General features: G+C 47.9%; 1 protein-coding gene across 2 annotated transcripts in view; it reads left to right on the plus strand.

Annotated features, from left to right (window-relative positions):
- Positions 1 to 12,893, plus strand: part of PRKCA (protein kinase C alpha) — a 360,615-nt gene that overhangs the window by 59,734 nt on the left and 287,988 nt on the right. The window lies entirely within an intron of this gene.

Raw genomic sequence — 12,893 nt, forward strand, 5'->3', positions numbered from 1 at the left:
TCTGTCCTCAAGGAGCTCCCACTTGAGCAGAGCAGACAGAGTATGTTTGGGTCGGCACCCCATGGAGGGGATGCGTTTATCTGATGGAAGCTTGTGGAAGATGAGCCAGCCTCTTTTAGCCACGTAAGGTTGACCACCAGGAAGCCTCATGAGAAGGAGGGCCAAGAAGTTTAAATTTGCAGGGAGGAGAAGAAGAGGGGTTGGGTAGTATGGTTGCAAAAGTAACTCGAGGCCAGTTTGGACTTTGTTGTACAAGCTATTCAAAGGGATTTACCGTTAGATGTAACTATTTAGTATGGAGCAACAAGACAGATACCAGTTCGCCAATACATCCGTTTAAAATTAAATGTGATACTCTCCCCACTGTCCTAGAGTTTGTGCCTTTTATTGCTCGGCTTGCTGGATTCTGAGAAACAGTTGGACTTGCCGTCATTTTTAAGAAATTCTGTGATTCCTTTGACCTGTTGACTCAAAAGCGATAGCATGTGGTCAGAATACCATTGCGTTATTTTTTTGTAAAGCTCTATAGTAACTCGGGGAAGATTTGAAGCTCCTTTTGAAATGCGTGCCGGTGACGTGATGATGCACTTTGTGGTTTCTCAGTACGGAATAAGGGTCTCCGAGAGCATAGATGCAAAAGCCTGGATGTCGTGAAAGAGATGGTGACGTTTGTTTCCTGTCTTCCTCTGTTCATCTCCGTCACGGAAAAACTTTTAAATGTGGATTTTTTTGAAAGCGTGGGAAGCAAGGAAGGGCTATGCTGGGAGAGCTTCTTGGGTGGAGAAAAACCTTATAGTCTTCCAAGCCATGACCTTCAGAGCAGTGAGAGGGATGGGTCCTGCTTGTGGACGAGGAGGCCACTGGCTGAAGGTGGAGGAGAGAGACCCCCCCCCAGTCTTATTGACTGGAGGCGATGCACTAAAGGGAATGGCTTTTAGCTTTGAATTAATAAGTCACTAAATACTGCTCTCATAGTACCATTTCTGTTTTTTAAAATGTATGTAATAAACAGAAACTAGACGGTAGAGAGAGAAGAAAGTAGCTGAAACCTAATGGTTCTCCATCAGGGATAATTTTGTGCGCCCCCCTGCCCCCAGGGGGTATTTGGCTATGTCTCTGGAGACAGTTTTGACTGTCATTACTAGGGGTATGGGAGGAGCTACTGGTATCCAATGGGTAGAAAACAGAGGTGCCGCTTGACATCCTACATACACAGGACAGCCCCCCACCCCCCCAGCAGAGGGTGAGCCAGCCCGAAATGCCAGGAGTGCTGAGGTTAGGGAATTCTGCAGGAATCCCACTCCAACACAGGCATAATCCCACTCCTAATTGTGTTACGTCGCTGTGTTTCCCTTCGTTAATTTATATGCACATTATACATAATTCTGTACAGTTGACTTTTGAACAAACTGGGTTTGAACTTCATGCGCTTACTCAGATTTTTCTGTAGTAAATACTATGGTGCTACACCATCTGCAGCTGACGGAACCCTTGGATACAAGGAACTGCGTACACGGAGGGTCGACTCTTAGCTATACGCAGATTTTCAGCCGTAGAAAGGGTTGTTTGGTGCCTCTACCCCCATGTTGCTCAAGGGTCAGCTGTTCCTAGTTTTCTGTGTCTAGATCTTTAAGTGTCACATCCTTATTAAAATGGTTACCATCGTCTTCCAAACTCTGCATGCCATATTTCTGTCCTGTACTGAGAGCACTCAGATGTTCTTGTGAATGACTACAATGAACAACGTTGTGTGTTTGGCTCTTTCTGGTCTGGTTTTTCCTTCAGGATAGGGTTTACAAGTGTTCGTATTTTCCTAAGGGGTGAATTTTTTCAGTGGTTCTCGGCAGCTATTTCCAAGTTGCTTTTCAAAGGCGTGGTATTAATTTCAGCGTCATTAGCAATGAATGGACTTCCTGCTTGCCCGTGTTCTTGCCAGCATGAAGCACTAGTGTTACAGAAAAAAAGCCTTACTTTTTTCTGTGAATTCAATAGGCCAAAAAAAAAAAAAAAAACAAAAAACTGGTATTTCTCTGACAGTAGCCTTTCACAGTGTTCTGTTCTGTGGGAGAAACTTTCTCCCAGACCTTGTGGAAGACGCTCTGGCCTTACAGTCATCATCACCCGCATTAGGAGTCATTAGACAACCACCTGTGTCTACTCAAGGTTTTTATGGGAATAATTTTTGATGAATAAAATGACTCCCATGCTTGACTTCAAGCAAGTTTACTAAGAAAATTAATTACAGTAGTTCCCGTTTTCTTGGAAGACTTTTAAATTTGAAAATGACTTCAAAAAAAAACTCAAAGCATTATGGAAAGTCCTGTTGAATTCTAAGAAGGTAAAATTGTTTTTGACAAAACAATTACTGTTGAAATGTATTTAGAAGTTAGGGTTCTGTTACACGTTCCTGGTTTTGAGTGATTTGTGTGCTTTATGGGACACTGAGCAGTCTTCAGCGTTTCATAGAGTATATTTGCTTGGCGAATGGAATAGTCAAATATGAATTAAACACGAATGAATAAATTTATGCCCACGTTCTAGGACTTAGAGTATAGTTTTCTGCTATAATGATTGTACAGGGTTATAGCTGAGTGCTACCTTTTGATGGGCTGTTGGTCTTGGTTATGATTTACAGTACTTGATTTTAAAGTGTTAATTAGGAATAAAACCCCCAATTAAATGACTGTCCATGGTAAGCCTGTCTTATGGCATAGTAATTTGTCTTGAACAGGAGTTCAGAAACGCACTGTCAAGAAGCAAGGATGTTCTTGTCTGTTTTCTGATAACTACACACACAACCTCTCTCTGGTTTCTGTTCTGTTCCTTTCTGGAATAAAACATCTGTCATGCTTTCACCTAATATGCCTTAAGTTTTAGTTCTTCTCTAGGGGGAAGCATTCCAAATTTTAAGATAATTTAAATATTTGTTTTTGAAAGTGGCTTTTTCTCTTTGGTTCTTCCAACATCTTAAATGACGTTCGTAAGTGCCTGACCTGAGATTTTGAACTTCCTTCCCCTTTGACTTTTAAAACTTATTTCTTGTCCAGCGTCTTTCTGAATTATGTAGCAGTTTGATTCTATTTAGGGTTAGGTGGGCTCACTCAGGTCCATAGTTGGGTTGTATCTTGTCTGATGGGGACAAGGCATGGACCCGCCTGTCCCTGACAACTGTGCGTTCATTCCTTTCTGGTCTTTGTTTTGTGTTGTTCACTGACCCTTTTGATGCTTTTTGTCCTCAGCCCAGCAACCTGGAGTTTAACACAGGAAAGAGCCCTATTCAAGGATTGAGATTGCTCTGATTTGTTTTGTTTTTAATTTAAAAAAATTTTGAGGGGGGAGGTAATTAGGTTTATTCATTTATTTATTCATTTATTTCTAGAGGAGGTACTGGGGGTTGGACCCAGGACCTCGTGCATGCTACGCATGGCTCTGCCACTTGAGCTGTACCCTCCCTGGCTCCCGGTTTGTTTTTGACTTGCTCCAGGAGACATCTGAAGGCAGTGTTTATGCTGTCTTTGTGGGAGTTGGGTGCACAACTTAACTTTTAACCTGGGATTGGCCAGTTCTGGGTCCGACACACACACGCAAGGAATTTCAGTTATGTTATAAGGCTTCGCCCTTTTCCTCACCTCAAAATAGCTGTAACTTGAAGCCCAAAGTTCTTCCCTCTCTGGTGTCATTGATAACAATTCTCATCTTTTGTGTAAACACACTTTTAAAAATTAAAATGATTACATACTCTTGATTAAAAAAAAAAAAAAGAAACGGAAGGGCACAGTGCGAAAGTTCCCTCTCCCACGTCGCAGGCCCATCGCACAGGTGGAACCTCGGCCGAGTTCTCTTGCGCGTCCTGTCAGAACTCTGCGCTTGAGCTCTGCCTTACTCTCCGTCTGTGTGTTTAACCCACGTTGTGTCAGACTGTCCTGCAGCCCCGCATCTTGCTTTCTCCCCAGCAGCGCAGGTCCCGGACCTCGTTCCACACGCGCACGCAGACGTCCCCGACCCCTCAGCAGTCTGTCCGGCAGGCAGTGTCGCGTCCTGTGGGTGCGCTGTAACCCGTCCACTCGGCAGCTTCCTAGGGATGAACGCTGGCCTTACAGGCTGTGTGTCGCCTTGCCAAACAAAGCTGCAGTGATGTCCATAGACCATCCGGGTTTGAGGCCTGGCTCGACCTTTGACGTGAGACAAGTGGCTTTACCTGCTGTCCTCGGGCTTCCCATCTGCAAAGTGGGGGCAGTCATACTGCCGCCTCAGGAGGTGGGTGAGAGGGATAAAGAGCTGCTGCTCACGATGCTCTCAGCACAGGCCCTGGGCCGTGGGCCGTGCTCGCTTGTTACCCGCCACCCTGGCTGCGGCTCTGGCCGCGTCCGTCTGTGCACACGGGACACTGTCTTGGAATAAATCCCTCGGAGCGGATGTGCTGGGCCGCTGGTTAACAAAATATGCAGTTCAGACTCTGATGCGTATTCCTGCTTGTCTCACAGATGTTGCCCTGAGTTACTGTTTCACCCACTAGTGCTTCAACTTCTGACCTTTACGAGGTAGAGCTGTGTTTTTTTAAACACAAGACTTGCGAGCAGGCAAGTTTCCTCCTTGCTTCCTCGTGCTTATCTCTCGTTTTGACTCCATAATGACACGCCTCACGCAGTGCCGCTATGATGTGAAGTGCATGATACAGCTCTCCCAGGGGGAAGAGTTGATGACAGCGCGGAGAATCTCCACGATCTTTGGACTCAGGGTGGAAGTCTGCCCCCTCGCTGTTTCAGTGCCGTGTGCTTGGCTAGGGGAGGGAAGGTTCCTTCCTGCGTGCTGAAAGTTCCTTGACGTCTGCCGGTGAGCAGGTACGTCGTGCTCGATGAGCAGTGTGGAGACCCATTGGGATGTCTCGTGGTGAAACAGGAAAACAGCCCTAGGTTCACTTTCCTCCTCACAGGGTAGGTTTGGAGGGCAGACTCAGGGGAAACGCCAGACTGCAGTGCGATGTGTGTCTCGAGCTGGTGGATCACAGCGGAGCAGCAGTGTGGGCAGCGTTCAGGTTTCCGCGTGCAGCGCCCGGGGAGGCAGGGTCCATTACCTGTCCCAGGCTCGGATGAGGTCTAATGCTGGCTGTCCCCACTGAAGGGAAGACTCGCGGGGAGAGGAAGAAGGGAGAGGCAGCCAGGGGTTCTTGGCCAAGCCCTGGGAAGCAGCTGGCATCCTGGGAGCACTCCTGTCCCCTAGAGTTGGTGACACCCCTCTTACAAGCAGAGGGGCCCTTCATTTTGACCTTCCTGCAGGGCTGGGGGTGGTTAGGGTCGTTGGGAAGGCAGCTTCTGGCAGAGAACGGAGGTTGTAGGCTGGATTCTCCCCCGGCTTTGCTGCCACTTCTCTTGTACTCATCCTCAGCATCTCCCCAGAGACCCCCCAGGTCCCGCTATGCTGTGGGCTCGCAGCTGAACTCCTGTCTGCCCCCTCCATGGGACCCCCACAGCCATCGTAGCAGCTTGTTGAAAAGGATCCCCAGGAGCAGGGCGGAGGTGGACAGAAGTTCGAGAATGCAGTGGCTCGGCTGTTAGAGCACAGACAGCCTGCTCTGCAGACTTTGCAGATTGCTACCCCCTTGCCCTCAGCACGTCCTCCCACGGTGCTCAGCCTTGATGGGGTTGCTCTGGGCTCCTCCTCCAAACTGTCTCTGTTCCAAGGTGTCTAGACCTTTGTTTCCTCGTTGCTCATAGCCTTCCTTGGTGTGACGCTGTCGTCTCCTGTTGAAATGGGCATCTCAGCTTTAACCTAATGGAGCAGAAACCCTGTGTCTGAGCTTGAAGTGGGTGGGGAAGGTGACCTTGGATTGGGATGGGGTGCAAATTAACCTGAGTTGGGAAAAAGCTCCCACTGTGGCTTCCTGGACCGTCAGCCTCCTGACCTCACAAGGCTGAGTGCAGTGGAGAAGGAAGGGCGGGGGAGGTGAAGGCTGAGCTTTCCATGGAATCATAGACATTTATTCTTTTGTAGAATTAAAGAATTTTAGAGACAGATGGGATCCTAGAGAGCTGAGTCAGTAATACTAACCTCTTATTGGTTGTAGTTCTCCTGCCGAATTGGGAGAAGACTGTAACCCTGTACTTAAGAAAAATGCACACGGTGTGCTTACACAGAGTGCATGCAAGTTCAAGGGTTCCCACGCTCCTGTGGTTTATCTACACCTGCATGGTGGGCAGCCACCCCATCCTGCACACTGAGGTCTGAGGTCAAGGGGGAGCAGTGACTTGCCCAAGTCTCCCAGTTGGAGATAATGTGCCAGCAGTCACCCAGAGCCCTGGTCTCCTTGTCTTCTCTGCCATTGGTCTCAGTCGGGAGGGTGGCAGCATTCTTCACCTGGGACTAATAACAGAAAGATATTTAATATCAAACAGATGACGTTACTAGGAAAGAAGTAGCTGTGGAAGGAAAAAGGTGGAGAGAATAGTGAATTGATGGACATACACAGTGAAAGGCTTGTTGAAGCCATCGATGTGACCGTGATTTTAAGAAACAGCATTGTGTAGAACAGCCATCTGTCAGTGGCACCATCCAGCTCGCCTTAAAACTGTGAGCTTAACCTGAGATAAACGCCACTTTTCTCTCCCCCTCCACCGCCCCCACCTTCCCTGGGACGTCCGTCGGAAGGCCTCGTGCATGGAAGATGCTGAGATAAATACGGAGTTGACCATGGCATAGATGGAAAGGCTGGCTGGAAGGGGAGAGAGGCGAATGGCTCTCCTAGGGCCTGGGCCTCCCTGGAGACACGCCTTCGGCGGCGGGGCATCTGTGAAGGGGCATCGCTGGCCTTGGTTAGACTCTGGGCGCGTCTCCAGCTCCGTGTCCTGTGTGGCCTCTACCTCGGTGTCCCGCTCGGCAGGAGGGCACCTTCGTAGGGTTGTTGCAAGGATTGGAGGGAATGAATATGGAAAAACAGCATCTGATTCCTGCCAGATGCCGGGAAATTGGTGACTGGCATCGTCACTTACTGTCACTAATGGCATCGTCACGCTGAGCCAGGGAGGTCAGCAGTGAGTGGGCCTGGCACCACCAGTGGGCTTTGTGATGCTCTGATCCTTTCTGAAGCGTGTGACCACCTCTTTGTAGGTCTTGTCCCAGGAGCAAAGGTGCCAGACCACATTTGGTGGTCTCTGATGAATTTGAAGGTGGTCCTCTATTTGTCTGACACGAGTTGACCTGAAAGTTTCATTTTTATATTCAGCCTTAATATTCTTTTGTAAAAGTTATATGTAAGGAGTTGACTCACGTGAAATGCACACAAATCATGGCTTAAGCATTTGTTACTAACCCAAGTGAAAGTAAATTCTTTGGAACAATATCAAGTCACGAAGAGTGGACCATTTTGCAAGAGATTTCCTGTGTCTTAGGATGCTTACAATCATGACATAAGCGTTCACGTTAATAGTTTTGCACTCCTGGACTCCTTGGGCTACAGTAACCAAAAATGAGTTTATGAGAAACAATTTTCAAAAGGAAGAGATATCCTTGATCCAACAGCCAAACAGAAGGAAAAGGGAGAACGTGCAGTGACTCCCACTCAGCTCTTTGTGTTTTAAGGAGCACTGCTGTTTATCTGAAAAAGAGAAAGACTAAACTGCACAGATGTGTTGCTCTGGGCTGTCAACAGCGCCTGCAGTGACTTTCGTGGAGGGTAGAGGGCAAATGCTATGGAGTTTGATTCCAGAATTCCCGTGTCATTATCATACTGACCCTCTTGGTGACAAATCCTGCCTTTGGTCCCATAAAGATTATACCTTAGCTGCTGCTTGTTCAGATCACCTATGTAGGGGTCCCCCAAAAAGAGTTTTCCAGGGGCTTCCATTGGCTTCTCCATTGTTGGAAACTTTCAGCACGACTTGCAAAGCTGTCAGGAGCTTATTCTCTTGGGGATGAGCAGCCCTGCGTCCCCAGGTGGGAGGGCGTAGGCAGCGTCACCACTCAGCCTTGGAAAGGAAGGCTGGCCTCACCTCTGCCTCAAGATCAGTCAGCCAGGAACCAGTTCCAGGGGCCATTAGCACTAGGAGCGAAGGAACCAGATCGGCATGGCAGAGGGAACTCAGCAAACTCTGGGTGCTTCAGAGAGGAAATCAGACCCTCCTAAGGGCTTCTGGTGGAACCTGTGCCTGAGGAGAAGCAGGAGTTCCTCCTTTGACAGATCAGATGGACCCGTCTTCTGCCAGCCTTTCAGCAGGGAATTAAAAGTACGAATGAGAGCCTCCAGGCATTTCCCACTCTCCATCCCGTTGGCCGGGAGCCTGGGCTGCTCGTTGCTCTCCATCAGTCTCCTGAGTGGTGGGGTCCTGGGATGGGGCTTTCAGAGCAGCGGGTAGGAGGAGAATGTCCTTTCTCCCTCTGGTTTTGCTTGTGGTCTCACTGCCGGGAGTGCTCGCCCGTCCCTGCATGTGGATCGTTTCTGCTGGATGCTTCAAGACACCGTTCAGCTTCCACAGGCTCTGTGATGCATCCACTGCTTGGTTCCACCAATACTGATGGGCTGTGGTGTATTCCTTGAGTGTCCCTTGGCTTCCTCTTCCTCCTCCAAGAAAAGGCCGTGCTTCCTCCCTCCCTCCTTACAAAGCACCTCCTACTTGCCTCCACCTGCGTACCTGGGGCCTTAGTGATCACGGCCATCTCTTCTCCCAGTGGACCGTGGTCCCTGGGGTCAGACACCGAGGCTGGTTCATGGTTCCATCCCCTGCATCTACTGTGGTGCCTGCCGGTGGGAGCTTCCCTGCTTACTGGATGAACAATTGCTGTAGTCTCCTTCACTCAGTCACTAAGGGGCCATTTAGTCATCGGGAAAGACAATTCTTTACTTGATTTAGCAATCAATGACTGAGCCCTGGTTTCATTTAAAATTTTGAATTTTATTTGGAAAACTCTTAAACTGACAGAATATTTGAGGAAACAGTGTAGCGAACACTTGTATTATCTGGGTCTGCTGACATAACAACTTGACACACCTGCCGTATCCATCCATCCAGCTCTCTCTCCACACACACCTACTTCTGCCAGATAGTCTGAAAGGCTGCAGACTCGGAGGCCCCCAACCCACCCCTAAATATTTCAGCCTTGTGAAAGGGCTAAGAGACACCACCAGAAGGCATCAGAAGGTATCTTACCAAGGAACACACGGTGCTTGGGGAGTACAGAGCTGCAAGAATGATTTGTAAGCTGGTACAATTAGAAGTGCTTTCATTGAAACGGTGACATTCAATTTGAGCTCCATGCACAGATGCAAGTTTACAGGATCTGCCTAAAATTTTAACAGGGAAAAGGTACAATGCATTTTTTTTTTTTAAAGAGCTTACTACCTTCTTGAAAAACTCCTTCAGCTTTACCATATTTGGAGCTTCTGCTTTTACGATTCCTGTGGTTCTGTAATAACCACACTTATTTTCTTAGCCTCTCAGGGACTGTCATTGAAAAAGTGCCTTTAATTTCACTTGCATTTACTAGTAGGTTGATCAGTGTGTCGGGGGGTTGGGGGGAGGGCTGTGTAGACCAGCAACATGTTTAGTCTGCTGGGGGAACAAATCCACCTTCTGCATTTTCATAATAGCTGTGGCTTTAATTTGTAGTTATGCTTAACAATCCTGTACATTTATCAGTAAAAGGAAATGCAGGTGGTTCCAAGCAGTGAGAACTTCTGCTGTTTCTAGCCTATAATGTAGAATTTTACTAAATCTGAAACTGCATCCTTGAAGCTGCAGGGCCCCCTCTGAAGCACCGTGTGCACTTGGTCGTATCTGCAGGTGCACGTGATGTGAGCAGGCGGCACACACTCTGGACCAGAGAGAAGGGCACTGCCAGTCCAATGAGGCTTTTTCTTTTTGCCAAATGGAGGGGAAATTATGGAAAGTAAATACGCAGTATTAGTCTGGAGTAGAAACGAGAGCTCATGTGAAATGGAGCTAATTCCAGACATAGACCAGAGGGCTGGAACACAGGGCACCATGCGAAGTGGTGGTCACCCTTGGCAAACCGGGGTCTCTGACTTGACTTCTTAAACTCCCCTTCTGAATGAAGAGAGAGTCAGTACCGTTTGGCTCTGTTCAGCATTCTAGCCGGTGATTGATCACGGGGAGGAGATATAGGCATGGTCCGGAGATGGGGAAAATGTGGGATGATGGCAGGGAGCACCGTAGGACAGCTCTGGCTTCTGGGTACTTTGTCCATTCAGGGTGTCCAGCCGCCTCTGGGTCTGGGGCGTTGGCCGTCATCGCTTCATTGATGTGTTTCTCCCAGACACAGACAATCTGCATTATTATCCAAATCTAATTCACAATCTTGTTAGTTGGGTAGGGGTCCAAAAAAGAAAAGCAACCCTCCCACCCACACCCCACTGACAGGAGTAGTTCTGACGGACAGGAAGGGGCCACCACTTCCTGCCACCGACTGGAGCTGGAGGCCCCAGAGTCTGGGTTGTGCAGTGTGGGTGGCCGGTGGGTGGGGGCCGGCGGTGTGGTGGCCTGGGGCGGTCTGCAGCTCTCACACGTCGGTGCCCTGGGGACCCCTCCAGGTGCCAGCGGTGTCTAGTCCAGGTTTCAGTGAGCCCCGACCTGGAGGAGGAGGTGGGCCTGACCTTTCAGGTCACAGGCTTTTAGAACCCAGCACCCTAGGACAGTGCCGGGGTTGGACTTGCCAGCACTCAACAGACACCTGCTGTGCTCAGAAGAGCTTGCGGGCCCCCCGAGGGGTGTGTCTAGCACCGCGGGAGACAGGCTATTTGGGGAGGATGTCCGTTTAGCATTTAACCACGAACAAAAAGTTCTTTTCTTTCTAAGCACAAAGGTCCACAGAAACCATGAGGTGACTAAGCTGAGAAATCCTGGGCCAGGATGGGGACTGGGTGCTCCTCCCACACCCAGCACGGGCACCTCTGGGGGGGATGGGTGTGGGGGCATTTAGGGAGAACATGAGAGTGGATTTTTGAGGACAGACTCGCACCTGAAGTTTTAAGGTACGGTAGCTGGCCTGCCCTGGGGAGCCTGATGGACATTGATCTTAGTTTTTGAGTCACATCCTTCCGTGGCTGATTGCTGTTGATGGTGTGGGACGTGCACCCTGGGTCCTGGGTGCTGAGTGTTCAGCAGTGGACAGGACAGCTGCGTCTGGGTCTAGTGTGGCTTGTCTGGGGCCAGGGGACCCACAGTAAATCAGCAAATCCATCTGTGGAACAGGGTCATTTCAGATGATGCTTGCTCTGAAGAAAGTACTGCTGAATAGTTACAAAGCAAATTTAAATTTCCGAGTAACCACATTAAAAGAAACAAGTGAGACTAATTTCAGTATTGTATCTAATCCAGTATATCTGTTACTGTAACATAACTGATAGAAAAAAGATTGTGTTCTTTTTACACGGTCTCCTAAATCTGGTGTGTGTGTCACCTCAAGGTGACATCTCCCTTTGAACTTGGACCCATTTCAAGTGTTCAGGAGGCATGTGCGGCTGGTGGCCTTGGACAGTGCAGGTGCGGAGTGCTGGGGGCGGCGGCTCGGGTCCCCTTCAGATTAGGTGGCCACTCTTTAAGCAGTGTTCCATCCCCTGAGGACAAGGGAAGAATCCTACAACTGATCTGTTTGCCGATAAACCTACACATTGTGAATTGTCACTTTTATCTTAGTTCAGATAATTAGTACAGTTTGGGGGGGTAGTCTTGCTCTGTACACTGTTGGATGGAATACTTGAGGACAGGCGGTAAGAGGTCCCTCTGTACTATGGGAGGTGACATTGGAGCAGAAAGCACCGCGGTCCTTGGGAGGGACCACTGGGGCTCCCAGGGGCTGCGTTTTGAGCACAGCAAAGTTGGTGTAGATCCTGTTTTTTTCCACTGCTTTCCTGAATGAGAAGGAATTCCACCAACCTGCATGTTCAACCTGAGAAGTCTCCCACTGGGACGAGACACTGGCACTTGGCAGCGTGACTATTTTTAGCTTTATTTCCGTACAGGTTTAAACCGTTCTTTATTGAATACTGTAGCTATTAATTTTAAACCTGAGCAAGGACATGATTACTAAGTATAGTTCTGGTGCCACCTCCGCAGAGCCGTTTGGCTGGATAAAATACTACTTGTTGAATGGAATTAAAATCATTTCCATCTGAGTTTTTTCTGGGTCAGCCGCAAACCAGGGAGTTGGTTTAGAGTTGGTTTGTGAAGGAGGTCTCGGAAATACTGTGTGATGGAAACGAAGATTGTGGGATGAAGGAGTGGAAGGAACTCCTTGCAAACAGGGCAGATAGTTCTTACAGGTCACCTTCCTCTGTCTTCATGTGTAGAAGTAACATGTTCTTTAGAGCCAGTTTGAAGAAGACAAAAGGATAAATTATTCATAATCTCTCTTTTCTGTATCTCTTGACATCTGTTTTTCTATGCTATTTTATGTAGTTTTTTTTTTATACTTAATGCATCAGGAGTACGTTCTCATTCTTGAATATTTCTCAAGAGTATGTGATGGCTGCATCACTTGCCCATTTAACTTTAATTGACCTATTAGCCATTTTTCACTATTGTAAGTAATGCTGGGGTGAACATCTTTCTATATAACTTACATGAAAATCTACATACTGCAGTATGAATTGCTAGAAGTGAAATTATTGGGTCAAACAATACAGGCTTTTTTTTTTTTTTAAGGGCTTTTGATAATGTGCTGCTAAGTGACCTTCCAGAAACAAAGCACAGGTTTACATTCTTACCTACAGTGTGTGTGTGCGTTTCTCTGCACAGTCCAACCTGTTCTGGGATTTAGAGATTTTAGGGAATTTGTGAAATTGATAGGCATGCTATTTTGATGCAGAATTTTAAAATAAAAGATAATACATTGAAGGACATTTTTTCTACTTTTTTTTTTCCCATTAGCCTATGTTTGGGAGC

Source organism: Camelus dromedarius, chromosome 16, assembly GCF_036321535.1.
Source record: "Camelus dromedarius isolate mCamDro1 chromosome 16, mCamDro1.pat, whole genome shotgun sequence".
Taxonomy (NCBI): Eukaryota; Metazoa; Chordata; class Mammalia; order Artiodactyla; family Camelidae; genus Camelus; species Camelus dromedarius.